The following is a 20,690-nucleotide window of genomic DNA, read 5'->3' on the forward strand; positions in this document are numbered from 1 at the left end:
CCCTTAGTTCCAATAAGGGGTACGTTGGGAAAACTTCCGCAACTGAAGATGATCTTGGTTTCGTCGTTTTCAGGACTACACCAATCAATGTCTGTATGAGTGAGAGACATGATTTTCTGTAACCAGTAAAGGCCATCCCTCATGTTCTAGAAAGTGCTAGACTTTGGCAGGTGTGAAACGAACCATTCGTATAACAACGGTACGCAGCATGTGATTAATCCTCCTCGCTGCAGGTTTCTTGAATGCACAGAGTGATAAGCATCCGCAAGCAAGGTTGGAACTGGATTTCCAATTAAGAAGATATTAATTGCATTGATGTCGACGAAATCGTTAATGTTAGGGAACAAAAACAATCCGTAGATAAGCAAAGCAAAGATTTCCTCAAAAGCGCTCATATCTTGGATGCTGACGAAGTACCGAGCTTGATCAAACAGGAATTTGGAGGGCAATCCTTGAATTCCTCCTCTACTCACCATATGAGTTCTGATGTCGACTACATTCAAAGGAGTAGTTGCAGCAATGATAATGTCGTCAGGATTCTTTTCCAAACCGGAGTACGGATCTTGCGCGTACACGGGTATTCCAATCAGACGAGAGTACTCCTCCAACGTAGGCATGAGCTGATAATCTGGAAAGGTGAAGCAGTGATACGTTGGATCGTAAAACTGTACCAAGGTGGGAAGGATTCCATCCACCATGTTGGTATTGAGCAAAGGCAGAAGTTTTCCATACTTCTCCTTGAAAGCCTGGGGGTTGACCACCAGTTTTCCGAGCTTTCCCAGTTCCTCGACCTGGGGAATCTTGAAGGTGTATTTCCTAGCTCTCTTTCTTCCGTAATCCATGGTATAGATCCTTAAGTCCTTTCTCCGTTTCTCTCTTTCTATGAAGTTCAAAACGTTCGTTATTTAGTTTCCTTGAAAAAAAACGACTCGAAAAAGACTCTTTTTTTTTGTTTTTAGTTGTTTATTAATGAATGATGCATGAATGCATGAATGTACACACAAGAGTTTTAAACAAACATGGCGTTGAAGGGTATAGTGGTCATGAAGTCCAAACGCAATCCCCGCCCCAATGGTAAACTAAGGTTAAGGATTTTTGTACCTGTAGAACGGGTTCTAGGGGTCTCAGAGTTTTTGCTCAACCTTAAAGATACGTTGACTGGTATCTATAAGAGAGTTTTCTCTGAGTGTAGTATCTGCGTGACAATTACTTCCGTAATCACCGCTCTACGTCCTAAAAAGGCTTTAAGTGGGGTTAATGTGTTTCTAGGTCCTCCTGGTACAAATCAGTCTCGGAATGCAGTGGCGCAGTTAATCACAACCAGCCAGGCAAATCCCAAGAGTAGACTTGGAAACCAAGATTAGAGGGCCTTCACCGGGAAGACATCCTCCATCCTATCTTATGTTGCACTCAAATCCGGGTATAGGATTTCTCACCACAAGGGGGAATCAAGCCCTTTCCCGATACAGAATAAACAAAATAAACAAATATATATGCAACAATCACATGAAATGACACAGAGGTTAGGCAGGACCTCTCTTGTTTGAGGGGGAATTTGGCATCCCTAATTCCTCATTGGGGCTGGACCAGCAACAGGTCAACCATTGGTTTGGATGAAAAACCAAGGTTTTGAACACTTATATCCCCAGCAGAGTCGCCATTTTTCTGTGGTGTCGTTTTCTTTTACCTCCCCGTTTCACTTGGGAGGACGGCACGCAAGACCCTTCACGCGAAATTTAGAAGGAGAATGCGCCCGTGGTGGGATGAATTTTATTTCAGTTCTTCCTACGATATCACACGAACTTTCTTATTTGTCCTACGAGTAGGAAAGGGGAAAAAAAGATCTCAACTAAACCCTAGGAGTTTGCTAAGTGTGGGGATTTCACCTAGACTAGAAATTCTGGAGTCCGGGAGGTCGGTTATACATAGGGAAGTGTTTAAACACCCTACATATCTGTAGTACTCTACAGGAACCTTCTCTGTGTCATTTATGATTGTGTTTGCTGCTAATGATTGGGAAAGTTTCTCCTTTGTGTTAGGAGAAGGAATTGATTTGATTTGAAAAGACAGACAGACAGACTGACTGACTATTTTTGGTATTTTATTAGCTCGCTGAGATTCCTTGTGAACCTCATGCCTACATATCCCTAGTGGAAGTCAGAGCTTAATGTAGTTCGGGGAACTAACTAGGGAAATTAATTATTTTTGGTGCCTTGCTTGAAGCTCAAGGTTGAAGCTTGAATTAAATCTCTGTTTACAGTAAAGTGACATGAAATCATCTCTACATAGAGGTATTTGTACTATTCTACCACAAACATTTAAAGGAGTGACAGAATAACTGAATTCATTTCATTCAAGAGGGGGACCTTACTTGTGTATGTGCAAGTATACCAGTCAAATGCCTCTTAAATGAAAGAAAGATGCTCATCCAAATTAGGGAAAGTTACCACATGTCTGGGTTTTACTGCCAGCTCATGCCTTTCAAAATCCTAAATGGGAGACTTGATTAAAATTGAAATTGAAATGTTTGTTTGTTTGAATGTGGTAGAGTAGTAAAAATATCTCTCTATAGAGATAAGCTATGTCTATCTACTGTATAAAAGATTTGACTTTAGCTGGCTTGTATGAGGCCCAAGCTTGAGGCTTTTTGATTGATTAATTAATATTATTGACTCTGGGAGATGACTCCACTGGGGATTAATTACAGGGTATTTTTGTGGTGTTCTGTACAAAGCCCAGAATTGAGGCTGACTCTACTTAGGGAGACTCTATTTATGTGCCTTGTACAAAGCCCAAGGTTGTGGCTGACTGTTGAAGATAATTGAATGAATGACTCTATTTTATGTGCCTTGTACAAAGCCCAAGGTTGTGGCTAACTCTAGCTAGGGAAAACATTATTTTCTGCCTTGTACAAAGCACAAGGTTGTGGCGGACTCTTAAATAAATGAATTGAGTATGGATGACTCTAAGGGGAAAAGATCCTAGGTGTTAGGAATCTTTGACACATGAAAGATATGGTTTATCTGCCTTGTACAAAGCCCAAGGTTGTGGCTACTGAGTGATGAAGGACTCACTGGGGAGACTCTATTATCTGCCTTGTACAATGCCCAAGGTTGAGGCTGACTCTTAACAGGGGAGTTTTATTGTTTGGGTGCCTTGTGTGAAGCCCAAGGTTGAGGCTAACTGTTTTTGTTGGTTTTGACTCTACTGAGGAGGTTTTATTTATTAAAAGACTGTTTTTCTTTGGAAGCTAACCCTTTCCAGGGATTTTGACTCAGCTGGTGAATTTGTCTGTTAAAAGACTGACTTTATCATGTTTTTTGGAGGCTGACCCTTTCCAGGGGTTTTGACTCTTTTGGGGAAATTATCTCCTAAGAGAAATGAATCTTTATTTTTTGATATTTTTATTAATTGACTTTGGAGGCTAACCCTTTCCAGGGGTTTTTATTAAAATGAAGGAATGTGTGGAAGCTAACCCTTTCCAGGGATTTTATGGTAGTTGATTTTAATTGACTTTGGAGGCTAACCCTTTCCAGGGGTTTTATTAAAATGATGTTGGAGGCTAACCCTTTCCAGGGGTTTTTACTCTTTTGGGGAAATTATCTCCTAAGAGAAATGAATCTTTATTTTTTGATATTTTTATTAATTGACTTTGGAGGCTAACCCTTTCCAGGGGTTTTATTTTAGACAGATGTTGGAGGCTAACCCTTTCCAGGGGTTTTGATTGAAATGAATGGCAGAAAGATTATCTAGTGGAGACTTCTTGTTTAAAGCCCAAGATGAAGGCTGACTCAATGCTGAGGATGATCAAACATGGATCCTAGACTCTGCTAAGGAAGATTGATGAAGATAAAGGTGACAGAGACTGTCCATGTCTCTCATTCCAAAAGGTGTGCTCAAGGTAAAATTGAGACAAACTTAGCTTGTTTAAAGTCTGGTTTAAATTGGAAGAAACTCACCAGGGTAGGCTAAAAGGTGACTAAAGACCTGTTCCTATGTTTATAAGAAACCTGATGGGTCCTTGTATACAAGCTCAAGAGGAAGCTGGAAATGCTTTTAAGAAGCCTGTGGGTCCTTGTACAAAGCCCAAGAGGAGGCTAATCGAGGGTCCTTGTTATAGCACAAGAGAAAGCTATGTAGTTTTGAACTTATTTTGGCTCTAAGCAAATGGGTAAGAGGTTTCACCGGGAATAATTCCTCTTTGGGTGGATGTGTCCTATTTATTTTTGGATTCTAAGGTTTTTGCCAAGATGTTTCACCGGGAATAATTCATCTTGGTGGTTTGAACTACAGATCTCTAATTAGGAAAGAGCCTTCACCGGGAAGACATTCTCAATCCTAGGTCATATTCCTATAATATATATATATAGTTTAACTGTCCTAAGGTTTATACTCAAACGCAGTTCTAAACTAATATATGCACAGTTTATATTTGACAGTAATTTAAATAAAGACTGTAAATGGAAAGCTTGTAAAGCCTAACCTGGATGGAGTGGAGGCCATTGAAGAAGTATGTACAGAGCCTCAACAGTATTTTAGTTGTTTTGTTGATAACAGTTGAATATATATATATATGATAAACAGTTAATGGTTTTTGAAAACAGAAGAAGTGAAGATGGACAAAGGTCGCATAGGTATCTGAAGAGTTTCACCGGGAATAATGCCCTTCAAATACCAGAAGAATGTTTTGAAAACAGAAAGAAGATTTTGAAAATACAGTTTTGAAAACAAGCTAAGAAGAGAAGGTTTTTGGGACTTACACTCTATTAGAGGCCCAGTACTTTACAGTACTGGTTACAAAAGCAGTTGAAAATGATTTGGAATGATGCAAGGTTTTGTTGTTTGAAAACCTTAATCTTCCGTTTAATCAGAGATTGAAAACAATTTTGAATATTGACAAAAGTCAACTTAATTAAGGCAAAGATGAAATCTATACCCAATTAAGACCTACATAATTAGGGTTTTATCATAAAATTATTCACAAAGTAATTAGGTTAAAACAAAATGAAAATATATATATTAAAGTATTTAAGAAAACATTTAAAACATACTATTTTAAACCTAATTAAAATACATGAAATAAATAATATTTTTTTATAATTTTTTTGATTATTCACAAAGTAGGTATATTAAATAGCAAGTGTGTGAAAAATGAAGTGAAAATGATTTAATTTGATAAGTTTATTAATTGTGTGAAGTTTGTAAAAAAAAAGAAATGAAAATGGGTGCTAAAAAATTGGTTTGGCCCTAGAGAGGTTCGAACCCACTCCCTTCATGATCACATTTCAAAACTTAACCAACTGAGCTGCGCGCGCAGCTTGTTAACTATATACACTCAATATATTATATTTTCAGATAAGCCAGGAAATTCAAATTTTACGCGCGCCATGTTCATCTTCTTCCTCGAGCTTCAGATTTTCAAATTCCTAACTCTCTGGTTTCTCAACTAAATGGCATGATGTAAACATCAATCTCACTCGTTTTTGGACAAGGAACATGATTATGGGCTCAGAATTCATTTATTCTAAGTGTAACTAATGAATTTCATCATGAACACGAAGAACACATAAACCCTAATTTTAAAATTAAATGATGCACAAGATGAATAAATGAACGATGATAGAGGGTTTTCAATCCTCTGATGATGCTGAACAAGATAGAATCGAGCTTTAACACAAAGAGTACTTAAATTAAAGAGGTGGAGTTCAGAAACTTACCTCTGAAAATGGAGGTCGTGAGGATGATGGAGAGCACCTGGGCTTGAATGAATGATCTCAATAGCTTCCCTGAGACTCAATGATGCTAACTGAATGCTTATTGCAGCCTGAATCCTTCTGAATTGTTCTATGGACCTCCCTCGATTTCAGCTTCAAGTGAACATGGAGGGTGTTGATTCTTGAGTTACAGATGAGCTGCAGCCATCTGGTTAGCTTCACTATGACCTGAGGAGTGTGCCTGGATGATTGGCTTGGCTCGGAACCTCCTGAATTACTCCATGGACCTCCAACTGCAAATGCTCCAAAGTGAGAGCAACAATGGTGTTCCTCCACTTACAGAAGTGATCCAGGTGCTTGGATCACCTCAAATGACCTCCCTTGAGATGTTAGAATGTTCACTTCCCAAAGATGAGCTCTGGTTTGAAGAAATCGATTCTTCTTGCCAAAGAACTTTGAAAAACAATGAACATGAGGAGAGAAAGAGAAAGCAAGGAATATGGTTGCTTTGGTGTGTTTTTGAATGAGGAATGCATCTGTATTTATAGGCAAATGGATCAGTATAGCTGCAGAGGAGTGAGCTTCCTTAGTGAAGTTGATTTGCTTTCTTAGCCATGAAGGAAGTTTGCAAGTATCTCTTATGCAATGATGAGAATTTTGATTCCATTTGATCAATCCCCTAGCCCTCGATTTTGTTTAATCTTAGGGGACAATTCTGAGCCAGAAATGAGCTCTAATTGGTTGGTGAGAAGATTCCTTGGGTGATTCATCAATTTGCCATAAATTCACAAATGTAATCATTACATAATCACATGTTCTTGTTTTTAGAATCTTCTTCAATTCTTATGGCATGGTGAAAATGAATGCATGGCATGGTTTCAGATGTGTTATGGGTCGTGTAGCATCCATAAGAGAGGTTATTTGCACAAAATTTGCAAAGTCCAAAAGTGTCCATGACCTATAATTTTACTTCATGAGGCCAACTTTGAACAAGCATAACTCTTAGCTCAAATTGAATTTGGAGAAGGTTGAACACAATTTGGAAAGCCCTAAACATCTACTTTAAATCATTAGTTTATGTCTTCTTCAGAATCATTTGGGAAATTTGTGAAAAATGAGCCCAAAGTTGGATGAAAACTAGGTTAAAACACTTAGAAAAAATTTCTAAGTGTTTATGACCTAAACTTCAAAATTTCCAAAACTTCATAAATGGTTGATCTTTTGAAAAAAGTTCCTTTGTAAGATGTTGTTTTATTTTGCAAGATCTACAACTTTCATGTTGGAAGTTTTTTGAGTTGTGTAGGTGAAATTTTGAGTTCTCACTATGCCCTCAAAAACCCTAATTCCCGACTTTTTGCTCCTTGATGAATCTCTTTGAATTTCTTTGGTCAAATGAATTTGACATCCATATATTGATGATATTGATCTTTGAAAGTCATTTTTTGACCAAAAACCTTAAAAGTCAATGATGATCCTTCACAGTTGACTTTTTCCTGACAAAGTGAATTTTTGGACTTTTGTGTAGGAACAAGATCTTTTCCTTAAATGAATGATGTAAATGGATTATATTGAGGTAGTAGAGATTCTTGAATCATGTCTTGAGTTTTGGATTCATGCCCTGATTAAAAGTCAACTATCTTGGTGAATTAGGTCAAAAACCCTAATTGTCGACCAGAGGACAATGATGACTGTAGACTTTGAACTGAGATGTAATGTCCAGTGGATCTTGTCATATGAGTTATTTGAAGATGATTGATGTCTTTGAATGGTTCCCTGGGGCTTTTTAGGGTTTCCCAAGAGTGATCCCTGATTTTAGTCCTTGATAGGCTCCAAACCCTAGTCTGTTGGTCTGAGTAATCCTGTGCTTAGATGACTGGGTGTCTTAATCAATCATAGGTGTAATAATGAGGCTTTTGAGTCTTATGATTGTATTAGAGACTAATCCTCCTATTGATTGATCCTTTGCCTGAGTTTTCTTGTCTTTGAACACCCTCGATTGAATGTCAGGCTGCTCTGGGTACTTGCTTTGACTTGATGAAAATCCTGAAGATATGTCATCTCAGGGGGGTCAAAAATTAGGGTATGACACTATGCAATACTATAAATTAATAAACATGATAAACTTAACATAAAAGCAATAAAACAACCGAATGTGTTACCGAAATGATGAATTTGTGTCGGATAGACGACGGAAACTTAATAGAAATGGTGACCGATCAACTGTATCTGAGCTTGATGTATTGGGAGGCGTTTGTAGGAGATGGCCTTAAAGATTCCATCTAGATGCTGGTAGAAAGATGTATGAGATGGGCTTAAAGATGCCATCTGATTTTCATAATATGAAGGCCAGAATGAGTCATATATTATATTGTATCCGATGTCTTGATCAAAGTCAGACTGAATCTTCCCATAGATTATATCTGCCTTTTTCTTCAAAGTTTGATCGTGTCGCCACCGTCCGTAGTAACTGAATTAGATCTTTGAAGGACGATCGCGTCTACACCGTTCATGATGATAGAATTAGATATTTGAATATTGATCGTGTGAGCACCGTTCGTAGTACGTGAATTAGATCTTTGAAGGACGATCGTGTCTATACCGTTCGTGATGATAGAATTAGATCTTTGAAAGTTGATCGTGTCAGCACCGTTCGTAGTAACTGAATTAGATATTTGAAGGACGATCATGTTTACACCGTTCGTGATGATAGAATTAGATCTTTGAATGTTGATCGTGTCAGCACCATTCGTAGTAACTGAATTAGATCTTTGAAGGACGATCGTGTCTACACCGTTCATGATGATAGAATAAGATCTTTGAATGTTGATTGTGTCAGCACCGGTCATAGTAACTAAATTAGATCTTTGAAGGACAATCGTGTCTACATCGTTCGTGGTGATAGAAGTGGATCTTTGAATGTTGATTGTGTCAGCACCGTTTGTAGTAACTGAAATAAATCTTTGAAGGACGATTGTGTCTACACCGTTCATGATGATAGAATTAGATCTTTGAATGTTGATCGTGCCAGCACCGTTCGTAGTAACTGAATTAGATCTTTGAAGGACGATCGTGTCTACACCGTTTGTGATGATAGAATTAGATCTTTGAATGTTGATCATGTCAGCACGATTCGTAGTAACTGAATTAGATTTTTGAAGGACGGTCGTGTCTACATCGTTCGTGATGATAGAATTAGATCTTTTGAATGTTGATCGTGTCACCACCGTTCGTAGTAACTGAATTAGATCTTTGAAGGACAATCGTGTCTACACCGTTCATGATGATAGAATTAGATCTTTGAATGTTGATCTTATCAGCACCATTCGTAGTAACTGAATTAGATCTTGGGAAGATGATCGTGTCTACACCGTTTGTGATGATAGAATTAGATCTTGAAGATTGGAGATATTGTTTACTTGCTTGTACTTGTATCCTGAAAAGGTAAAGTTAGTGTTTTATGCAGTGTCATGATGCATGTGTTATGTGATGAGGTTCTCTAAATAAATGAGAAACCTTTATATTATGCATGAGTTTATGAGACGCTACATGCAATGCATGGATATGTTTGTGATATATGATGTATGGACACGACTTATGCCGTTTGGAGTATATTAATGATTTCTTCTTGATTGAGAAAATAAATCTCCATAACAATGTGACTCTGATGCCTGATCTTGTCTTGAAGATATACAGCTGGGGATTTATGATTTATGCTTGGGGATGAGAGCAATTTGAATGATTGATTTTCGATGTGCCCTGACTAGGGATAAGAGAGGTGAATAAACCTTTGTGGGGGTATGATTTTTTATGAAACCGGCTCTGTGGAAAGACATGGATGCCTTGAACATTGCCCCCAGTGGCTATAGTAACTGCCACTCCTAGACTTGTATTGATTGGGACACACCAATGAGTATAGGTCGAAATGTCAGACAGACCTTGCATAGCTTTTCCCCAGATAATAAGGACTTTGGAGAGACTTGCCTTGTGAGGACTTTTTGAGATATATACAATGGGTGACTTGCCCCTAGTAATCATAAACTGAGGACAATGCCCCTGTTTAAATGGGAAGTAGCTTCAGACACACTTGGGTGTATGCTTCTGATTGTTCGGTGTTCGTGAGATATTTTTTAAATCTTGACCTGATTACCCTAGATTGATTGGACAAAGCATGTCATTCCCCTTGTATTCATTGAGTCAGGTGTGATAGATATTGATGGTGAAATGATTTCGTCTGTCGGGATGACTTTTAGTCATTAGTCGTACCCTGTGCAGATTCTTCCTGATGCTAACATTTGAAATTATGTAGTAGAATATGTTTAATAATGAATTTATGAGATGCAATACATATGTCTGTCTTGAAATTTTTGAAAAACATTAAAACAAAAGAGGTAAAAGCGTGATATTTGTAAGAACATGATATCAACTCAACATTTATGGTAAACCTTAAGGAGTCAGGATACCCTTTAGGTGACAATATGCTTTTGAACTAACCATGCTTTAGTTAGACTTTCAAGCGTTGTAACATGGCTTGGTTCACAGTTTAAGAAACAAAGGATATTGGCTCAAAGTTTATTTGTACCCATCCCAATCTTCGTGATCTTCTTCGACCCTATGCTCAGTTAACTTTCTGTTTAAGTCCTAGCAGAGCTTGAAGTCGTAACATTGACATTTGATGATAGTTTCGGCACCGGAAGTTTATTTCGACAGGCAGTCATCCTTTTTTGTAATGTTTTCTTTTGTCCAGGATTTGTAGTGACCTCTTTTTTGGCTTTGTTATCCCTAATTTTGCTTGAACTGTTTGTTTTGAGATTACAGTCAGCGGGATGTTTCAATTTTCGATAAGCCTCCTTCATAGGTTTTGACTTAACAGTTTTTTTCTTTTTGATAGATATTGACTGCCCGACTTAACGGTTACGGGAACCCATCACTAATTGTGAAGAAGAAATGATGGCATAACTTAGTTAACTGAGTGACTACCATGCCCCAAGTTATGATCAAGGTTTCAATTTGCACGTGAAATAAACTTCTACTCCTTAGGGTCAAAGAGGTTGTCTAGGGATTAACATCCGTATATCTCCACTGTTTTTGAATTGAAATAATGCATGTACATCGTCAACACATTCTGTTCAAAAGCATACTGTATGAAGATGCGGTATCATTTTCGTCGTCCTCCCTCCAAAGGCTTATAGCTTAGCAGGAGTTGGATATCACAAAACAAAATAAAGTAAAGACACAATTTAAATGAGTGATAGCGATATGATTTATTCAAGACAAACATATGCAATGCACTAATGATGATTATTAAAACAGATAATGTTTATCATAAGTCAAATATTTAAACAAACAGAATAGAAATTGCAAATGAAAGTAAATCTAATGATCCAAGGGTCCATCCTTCTAGATATTAATCAATCTTGTTATGATTAGGCATGGGAGCGGTGATCATCACAGGAGTCTTAGAAGTGTTGAACTCAATTTCACCAGTATCGATCATATCTTGGATCTTGTTCTTCAACGGCCAGCAATCATCAATGTCATGTCCAATGCTGTCGGAGTGATAAGTACATCTCGTATTAGGATTATATTGATGAGACAAAGTGTTAGACTTCCAGGGAGGATCCCTCAACGTAATTAGCCCTTCTTTCAGCAACCTTTGTAACGCTTCATCCAAATTCATGTTGATCTTTGTGAATTGTCTTTTAGGCGCGCCCCATTTACGTTGTTGATGTGGTTCCGACATGGAGATCGAAACTCCGCCAACATATTTGTTGCATTCATTACGACCTTTCTGGTTGTGCACAACATCATTCATATGAGGCTCCTTAGGTGAGTTGAAATCAATGATCTTGTCATCAATTATATCTTGAATCCTATGCTTCAATGGTCCACAATCCTCGGTATCATGACAAGGACTGTTCGAATGATAAGCACATCTTGCATTATACTTGTACCCAGGAGCAGGATTGATAGGAACTGAATATGAATGACATAGGGTTATCAAGTTCTGATTGAGCAGTTGTTGCAGAACTTGAGACAGCGGCATGTGCAATGGAGTAAATGAGCGCTTAGGTTTGGACTTCCTACCACCTTGCTGCATATAATGATCCTTCTCCTTCTTGATCAGAAGTGCCTTCAATTCTTCTTACCCCTTGGCCAAGTTAAGGATCATCTCTTGGAACTAGTTGTTTTGAGCTTGAAGATTTCTGATAGATTGCTCGAGATCCATTTGTGCCGAAATAAACAGCGAGAGGGGATGAGAAACCTGCTGTGCGATGTTATGAATTTAAATGCAATATTTTCAAGGATCTATAGGAAATTTAGTTTGGGACATTTAGAAATTAAATCGGTCGCAGCTTTGTCTGAAGAACTCTGACTTTCATCTTCAAACATCCGTCTTTGGGAATTAAGCTCACCTTATCCAGTGGGTCATAGCCTTTGATTTGGGATACTTGTTCTTCTGAATTTAAAGGTATATGGCTAGAGGAAAATAAATCTCCTGCCCCTTGATAGGTACTGTATCTCAGAAATGGAAGGTATATGGCCAGAGGAAAATAAATCCTCTTGCCCCTTGATGAGAATTTAGTCCTTGATAATGGCACCTGAAATTGTGCGCCCAAAAATCCTAGGATGTTTGAAAGGGTTAATTAAACATGATATGTTATGATGTCATGTTGTCATGCAGATGTAATGCATTAAGCAAAGCATAAGGTAACAAGAACGAGTAAGTCCTACAAACAAATCTGCAAGGAAATCAAAGGGTTAGTAGCACACTCAAGCAAATCACACAAGTGTCTTTAGGTTTAGAGGATTTCATGAAGTTCATAGGTAAATACCCTCCCCACTGAAGTTTAGTTGGTTCAACCTGTCCTAGATAAAGATCGGGTTCTAGGGAGCTCATATCACTGACCTTTCTCGAAGGCATTATTTTAGTTCAGCAATCGAATCACCGACCGAAAACATCCAGAAAGTCCAGTCCATATGAGTGTAGCTTCGAGTATCAACCAACTTTGGTCGGAATCAAAGCCATCCAACTCGCTACTTTCTAATGGGCCAAAGTAATGTTCAACTAGGGTTCTAGGGCAAATTATTGCTTAATGACACCACGCGGCAGTCAAATGTTTCCTCAAGTCGGATCGCAAGGAACATCAGAACAAACCAAAGCGTCGCACTAACGATGGCTACCATATCAACCATAGAGGTATACACCGTACAGTCTCCTTGGTCTCTTGCCATATATCTAAGGTACACTAGATCCGGGTGTAGGATCTTTCACACAACAATATACCCAAACAGTACCCTTAAAAATAAAGCAAACAAGACAAACAATTTAAAGTGATCTTATCTCTAAGGTATCCCCTCTTTTAATTATCCCCAGCAGAGTCGCCAGTTATGTAACACGGTGGGAGAACGGACTTTTATTAGATGTGCGGATAGCAAGAGTCGCCACCGACTTTTATTTTATCCAACTAGGAAAGGCAAAAAGAAAGGGAAAGACCTTTGAAAGATTTTGAGTTCGGGGGGTAGGTTATTCAAAGGGAAGGTGTAAGCACCCTTTGTATCCATGGTTATCCACGGGCTCTTAATTGCTTAGCTCACTTGTTTGTTTGAATTGTTTGAAAAGTGTCGTGTGTGTTTGGAAAAGATTTTTGAATAAGGACTTTAACTTGTAAATAAGTGTAGCCTTTTGAAATTTTTATTGAAAAGAGGTGTGAAAAGCATTTGATTTTTGAATTGATTGTGAGCAAGCAGTTAAGAGCTACCTACCCTAAGTTCGTCTTTCTTGTTCTTTAAGTCTTTCGTTTAAAGGGGCTATCCATACCAATTGTTAGGCATGTAGTCCTTTCACTGGATGTTAAGGGTCATCGAGGGTCATTGTTTTGCAATAGGGATATCCAAACCATAAGAAGGATAGGAAGTCCTATGAATTGATGTGAATAGTCATAAAGGCAACAAGTAACGATACCTTAGCAATCGGAAGGACTATCGTGATTTAATCGAGGCAACATCGAGGGACGAGATCATTTATCGTAGGAAACTTGAAGAGACTATGATCTTTATTCCGAGGGACTATGATAATTTGAATCGAAGGCATCAGGCTAAGGTATCACTATGATCGAGGGACTTGGCTGTTATAATCGAGAAGGCAGCGGAAGAGGAGTTACCCTAAAGGTGGGTGTGTGCAGCAATCACGTGTTCAAATATTTATTTTGCATTAGGCGAGCTAGATTCAATTAATTGTCGTCACTCCTTATTTTACTAACCACGCAGTTAATATCATACAGAAAAATAAAGTGCGGAAACGAAAATATCCTACGCTATTACAAGTGTTCGGGATGTGGATTACAATAAAAACCTGTCGGGAATGTGGAAAGTAAGGTGTGGGAATTAAATATCCTAATTACTTATTACATCAAAAGGATTTGCGACCTATACATGATTTCTAGAAATTTAAATAAATAACAGAAATTAAATGAATAAAAATTAACAGGCAAGTGACAATCATTGGAGTCTGAGAGAGAGAAGAAGAATCGGGAGGGATTAAGTCTTTGAAAAAAAGACAGGTAGAAATAAGAAACTAAATCCACAACTATTTATTAAATTAATTAACTAATTCTACTCATAAATTAATTATTAAATTGTGATGAACTTAGTTAAAACCTAAATTAATTATTGAAATTAAACCTAAATTAATTAAATATATTAATTAAGTCAATTAAAACGATTAATCCTAATTTGTTAGATTTTAAATGGTTAATTAGTTAGTTAAATACCAGTAATAATAAGTTAGTAAAAATAAATAAAAACAATGGGCCAAGGGGTGCAGAAAACAAAACGAGTGGTGAATAAGAAAATGCAAGGCCCAGCAACAGGGATGAGCCCAACAAATTCAATAGCGCTCTAGATCTAGTGAGTTGTGGTCCTGAAGCTCCACGGTGATACTTCTTACTGGACCGTTAGATCTGAGTTGGTAGAGATCCTATGGCATGGATCTGAAGCTGCATGGTGGGGGCGCGCGTGTCATGTGTGTGGGATCTACAAGCAAGTTAGTTCAAATAGTAAATAAAAATACGATGGGGAGCCAAGGTTTGGACCCTTGTCCCCTTGGTTGCAAGTCTCTCCTGAAATCCAGCTGCACTGCACGTTCAATGTTGTAAGATATTAGAACGAAAAACAATAATTATGCAAACATATAATAAATGAAAAAGTTCAAAATTAAGTCAAATTGGGCCCCCAACGTTGCGTGAGATCCAATTAGAAGTGGAGAGAGGTCTTTGACTAGTTGACCGACGAATAGATTGAAGACACGCGCGCGGAGAGAGAGAGCCCTCGTTGATGGGCCAATCCCAAGCCTCCAACGTGCCTAGTCAGCTTCATCTTCTTCATCATTCCACACCTGGGGATTAGCTACGAATTTCCCACAGTTTTGCTACAACACCTGTTATGTATTTTTGTAGCAAACTTCCTAAAAATTAAAAACTCGAATTAAGGCATTAATCTAATACAAACAGTGCCCAATTTTACTAAATAAGGCCTTGCGAATTCAATGGCATCGTTGGTTTTGTCTGAAACGTCTGGCATGCACGAAAACGAACACACTCCTTTTTCATGCCCTAGCCATGGAGATATTTCGTTCCTGCGTGTAAGCTTAAAAGCAAGGGCTCAAAGCAACTCTAAACAAGACCATGATTACAACAAAGTCCATTAAATTCATTTATAATGCATGAGTTGACGGTTTCAAATCAAAATTCTATTGAAAACTGTGGTGAACCAAGAGATGTGATTCCGCGTGCATGGAGCTTCAACAAAGCGTTGGTTGTGTTCCTGGGATCTCCAAGGGGATGAAGGTAGACTTGCTTTGGTCTGAAACTCGCTGGGAAAGAAGATTCGATGATGCCTTATTTTTTTGCATTCTTTAAGAGTTTGAAACCCTAGTGTTTTCTTCCCAATCTCTCTCCTTATTCCTTGAATATGTTATGTATATATAGTAGGATAAATTAGGGTAACAAACTTGAATCAAATCCAAGTGATTGGAAGGTTTGAGATTTGATTTAAAATCAAATTAAGAGTGTCTATTTTTGCATTCAATCTTTCTCAATCAAGGGCCAACGAAATCCCTTGGATTTGTATGTGAGTATATACTTAAGATTGATTGAAAAAATAAAATCATGCATATCTTTTATATTTTTTACTATTTATTTAATTAAATTTGACTTTTAATGAATAAAAATAAAAAATAAATAAAATAATATAAGAATAAGGCATGAATGGGCTTAGGGGTCGTTGACCATGTTAGAAACAAGTTTCAAACATAAAAAGATAGGCCCATTTGGAAGAAATTCAATTTTACTCAATATTGACTTCATGCACTTTCTCCAAAATTGGTCAACTTTATCAATGTATAACTCTCTCAATTTTTATGTTATGGGAGTGTTCTAGGTCTTTTTGGAAATATCAAGATAAGCTCTACAAGCCACTTTTGAACACTTTTTGTATTTGAGAATTTTATCTTGAAGATATGGCTCCTGACATAAAACTGCTTTTTGTGAACCTCTAGAAGGACCTGTAATGTTCTGGCTCATATCTCTCAAATGGTGCATTTCTTATAAAGTATGAGAGACTTATGGCCGGTCAATATTTGGTTGACTTTAGGTCAAAAACCCTAATTTAGAAACTTTAGGTTTTGTTTATTTCTGAACTTTCTTTGATGAATCATGATCAACCCTTGATCAAATGATGAATATAACTTCAAAATATTGATGTTGACCAAAATTCAAGAGTTTTGAATGTATGTTGACCAGAGTTGACTTTTAGGTCAATTCAGTCGACTGTTGACCTTTTGAGCTTTTGTCTGGGAAATCTTGTGAATCAAAGCTTGAAACTTGGTGGGAAAATTTTGGGGTATGACAAAGTGGTTGCCCAAGGTTCACATGAAGGCTGGAGACAAGTTATTGAACTTCCCGCCATCAAGAACAAAAGTGGTATAGGATTCGCATCCCAGAAGTTAAAAGGGAAAGAACCTGAGCATGCAAGCTACAACAAGACTCTGCATGAGACCTTTCAAAGTGCTAGCTACATCAACCCAGATAAACAAGACATAGCTTCTATCATTGAAGATGTTACAGCGTGTTTAAGCTTCGTGACGCGTAGAGGACAACTCCAACTGGACTTCTGTCAGCATCTCTTCTATTGTTCAGGAGTCTAAGTAATTTTCTGTCTTTTAAAAAAAACTTTCACTCTGCCCAAGGCGAAAGAGTAATGTGTCGGGCTATCTAAAATAATTCCTTTTGTTCTTCCCAAGACAAAAGTGAACTTATGTAGGGCTTTGTTTCAAATCATTAATAAAAAAGCAATTTTTACTTCCCTTTTGTTTATCGTTTATCTTTTTCTGAAAATGGTAACATCTATAAAACCCATAAAATCAATCAAAATTGTTTTTCAAAATTGCACATACACCTTTTTCTTTTATTTGTTCCTAAAAAGCAAAACATAAATCATGTGCAGAAGATCTCTTGATAAACCCGCTGAAAACAATTATCCAAGTCCCCCTCCCAACAATGAATACCCAGTGTACGAAGGTAGAGAAGAAAGTAGCGAAGAAATCCCTGAAGAGATCTCCCGTCTACTTGAGCACGAGAAAAAGATCATTTAGCCACACAAAGAGCCTTTGGAAGTAATCAATTTGGGTACTGAAGAAGAGAAAAGAGAAGTGCGAATTGGGGAATTGTTAGAAATAAGCGTCAAAGAGAGAATGGTTGATTTGTTGAAAGAATATGTGGATGTCTTTGCTTGGAGCTATCAAGATATGCCTGTGTTGGATACCACTATTGTAGAGCACATATTACGTTAAAGCCAGAATGTCCGCCTGTCAAGCAAAAGTTGAGAAGAACTCACCCAAATATGGCATACAAGATCAAATAAGACGTACAAAAGCAAATCAATGTCGGTTTCCTCGTCACATCGGAATATCCTTAATGGTTGGCCAAAAAGGATAGAAAAGTCAGAATGTGTGTTGATTACAAAGATTTAAATAGAGCAAGTCTGAAAAATGATTTCGCGCTACCCCATATGGATATGCCAGTGGATAGCACTGCTAAGTTTAAAGTCTTCTCATTTATGGATGGATTCTCGAGTTACAATCAAATCATGGTGGCACCTGAAGATATGGAGAAAACAACTTTTATCACACCCTGGGGCATGTTTTATTACCATGTAATGTCATTTGGTACGAAGAATGCTGGAGCAACTTGTCAAAGAGCCATGATGACTCTCTTCCATGATATGATTCACAAAGAAATTGAAGTTTATGTGGATAACACGATTGCCAAGTCTGCATCAGAAAAAGAACATGTGGGGCACCTACTGAAGTTGTTCCAACGTTTGAGAAAGTACAAGCTTCGTCCGAATCCAAGCAAGTGCACATTTGGTGTCCGCTCTTGATAACTCCTGGGTTTCATTGTCAGCCAAAGAGGTGTTAAGGTTGATCCCGACAAAGTCAAGGCCGTTCAAGAAATGCCTCCTCCAAAAACAGAAAAGCAAGTTAGAGGATTTCTTGGACGATTGAATTACATCTCCAGATTTATCTGTCACATGACTGCAACTTGTGGACCAATCTTTAAGCTTCTCAGCAAGGATCAAGAGTCTAAATGGACAGAAGAATGCCAAAAAGCTTTTGAGGACATCCAAGAATACCTACTGGAACCTCCAATTTTGAACCCTCCGGTGGAAGGAAGACCTTTGATCATGTATTTGACTGTACTTGAAGATTCTATGAGGTGTGTCCTAGGTCAACTAGACAAGTGTGGTTGAAAAGAGTATGCCATTAATTACTTGAGCAAAAAGTACACCGACTGTGAAACAAGATATTCACTGCTCGAGAAAACTTGATGCACTCTTGTATGGGCCGATCGCTAGCTAAGGAAGTATATGTTGACTCATATGACATATCTCATATTCAAAATGGATCCAATCAAATACTTATTTGAAAAGCCTGCTTTGACTGGAAGAATTGCCCGCTGGCAGATTTTATTATCAGAGTACGACATCCAATATCGTGCCAAAAAAGCCATCAAAGGAAGTGTCTTAGCCATTCATTTGGCCTCTCAACCTATTGATGATGATCAATCCTTGCAAGACTACTTCCCAGATGAAGAAATCATGTATTTGAAATCAAAAGATTACGAAGAGTCGTTACATGAAGAAGGACTTGATCCTGAATCCCGATGGGGCTTGATATTTGATGGAGCTGTTAATGCTTATGGTAGAGGAATTGGGGCAGTCATTGTTATGCCACAAGGTTCTCATGTACCGTTTACTACAAGATTGATGTTCGACTACAACAACAATATGGCAAAGTACGAAGCTTGTATCATGGAACTAGAGGAAGCCATTGATCTTAGAATCAAGATTTTTGATGTGTATGGAGATTCTGCTTTAGTTATCAATCAAATCAAAGGAGAATGGGAAACACGTCTGTCATACCCCAAATTTGTCCTACCCTAATTATCTGGTTTACATTCATGCGCATATTTCATATAGGTCATTCAACTCATGCATTCATATCATTGCTACCATTCAAAGACTGGCAAGAAAGAGCTTTTATGGCAAAGAATTCCTGATCAGAAAATAAGGGTCTGAGGTGTAATTATGTGGCTTTGTTCTCATCAAAGTTTTCCTGGAGTAGGGTTTTCTCATTCTCAACTCAAGGCACTGGTGGGAGTATACAAGCTTGTAATTCAACTGGTCATCTTGAATTAGGGTTTCTTGACCAAAGTCAACGCAGTTGACTTTTTGGTCAACACACCAATCAAGAGCTGATTTTATAAGGAGTGATGGTATGATGACCATGTGGAAGTGTTCTATTGATTGCCACTGGTCAGAAGCGGATTAATCGGGAATTTCATTGAGATCAGAGAAAAATCACAATAGTTGACTTTTGGGTCAAAATCAGGTCAATCACTCAAATATTGACTTTTGGTGGAAAATCGGCCAAGAAAAGTCAAAGAATGAATAAAATCAAGAGTTTGACAAAAGTTTCCAAAAATAGAAAAAATCAAAAAAATGGAAAGTTTTATACTTAGAAAAAATTATGGTTCTTAAAAAGTTTAATGAGCAGTCCACTTCATCACCAAGTTACACGTGGCAAATAACATTTTTTGGAGAAATTTCCAACATCAAAGATGTTCCTCTCATGGAGGAGAACAACTTTGTAGTTGGACATTTTTTCATTTGGAACTTGGCTGAAGAGTTATCAGGGTGTGAAGTTAAAGTTTTTCATCTGAGTCAAGTCATAAAGCTGGGCAAATTTCTGGGCACGCTAAACATTATGTCAAACACATGGCGTGCCATATTGGGATCAGTTTATTGAGCTCTACAAGTGTCCCATCAACTCAAACTTGGTATGTATCTATTATTTGCCATGTACTCTATGCAATGGAACAAGAATTGAGTCAATTGAGTGGATATTGAATCAATTGTGAATGTTCAAAGTCATGCCCTCACACTGGCCAAGGTCATGCATCTGGCTGGGCAGAATTCCAGGTCACGCGTGTGCATTCTGTCAAACACCTGGTGTGCCAACTTTGAAGCTAATTTTGAGACTCCACAAACTTCATTAAAGCCCAATTTAGCTATCAAACTCTTCCTTGCCATGCCCTCTATCCAACAAGCTAATGGCCATTAATTTTGGTAGCATGATCAGTGAGATACAAAGCCTTAAAGTGGTGCCCTAGCAAAATTCTGTTTGAGCAAGACTACAAGCCAAGTCCAGGCCACACGCAGGCAGAATGTAGCAATGGTGATGCAGTGAGTTTCAAGCCACTTTTCTTCCACTTCTAAGCATTGATTCAAGAACTTTCCAACACCAAAATCACTCTACGCCATGTACTCTTTAAATTGGCCCCAAGATTGAATCATTTAAAGGCTTGTAGTTGGAGTTATTGGGGCACAAAATGGATGCCATGAGTGTTCTTCTAATAA

The sequence above is a fragment of the Vicia villosa genome, unplaced genomic scaffold (genome assembly GCF_029867415.1).
Source record: "Vicia villosa cultivar HV-30 ecotype Madison, WI unplaced genomic scaffold, Vvil1.0 ctg.002447F_1_1, whole genome shotgun sequence".
Taxonomy (NCBI): Eukaryota; Viridiplantae; Streptophyta; class Magnoliopsida; order Fabales; family Fabaceae; genus Vicia; species Vicia villosa.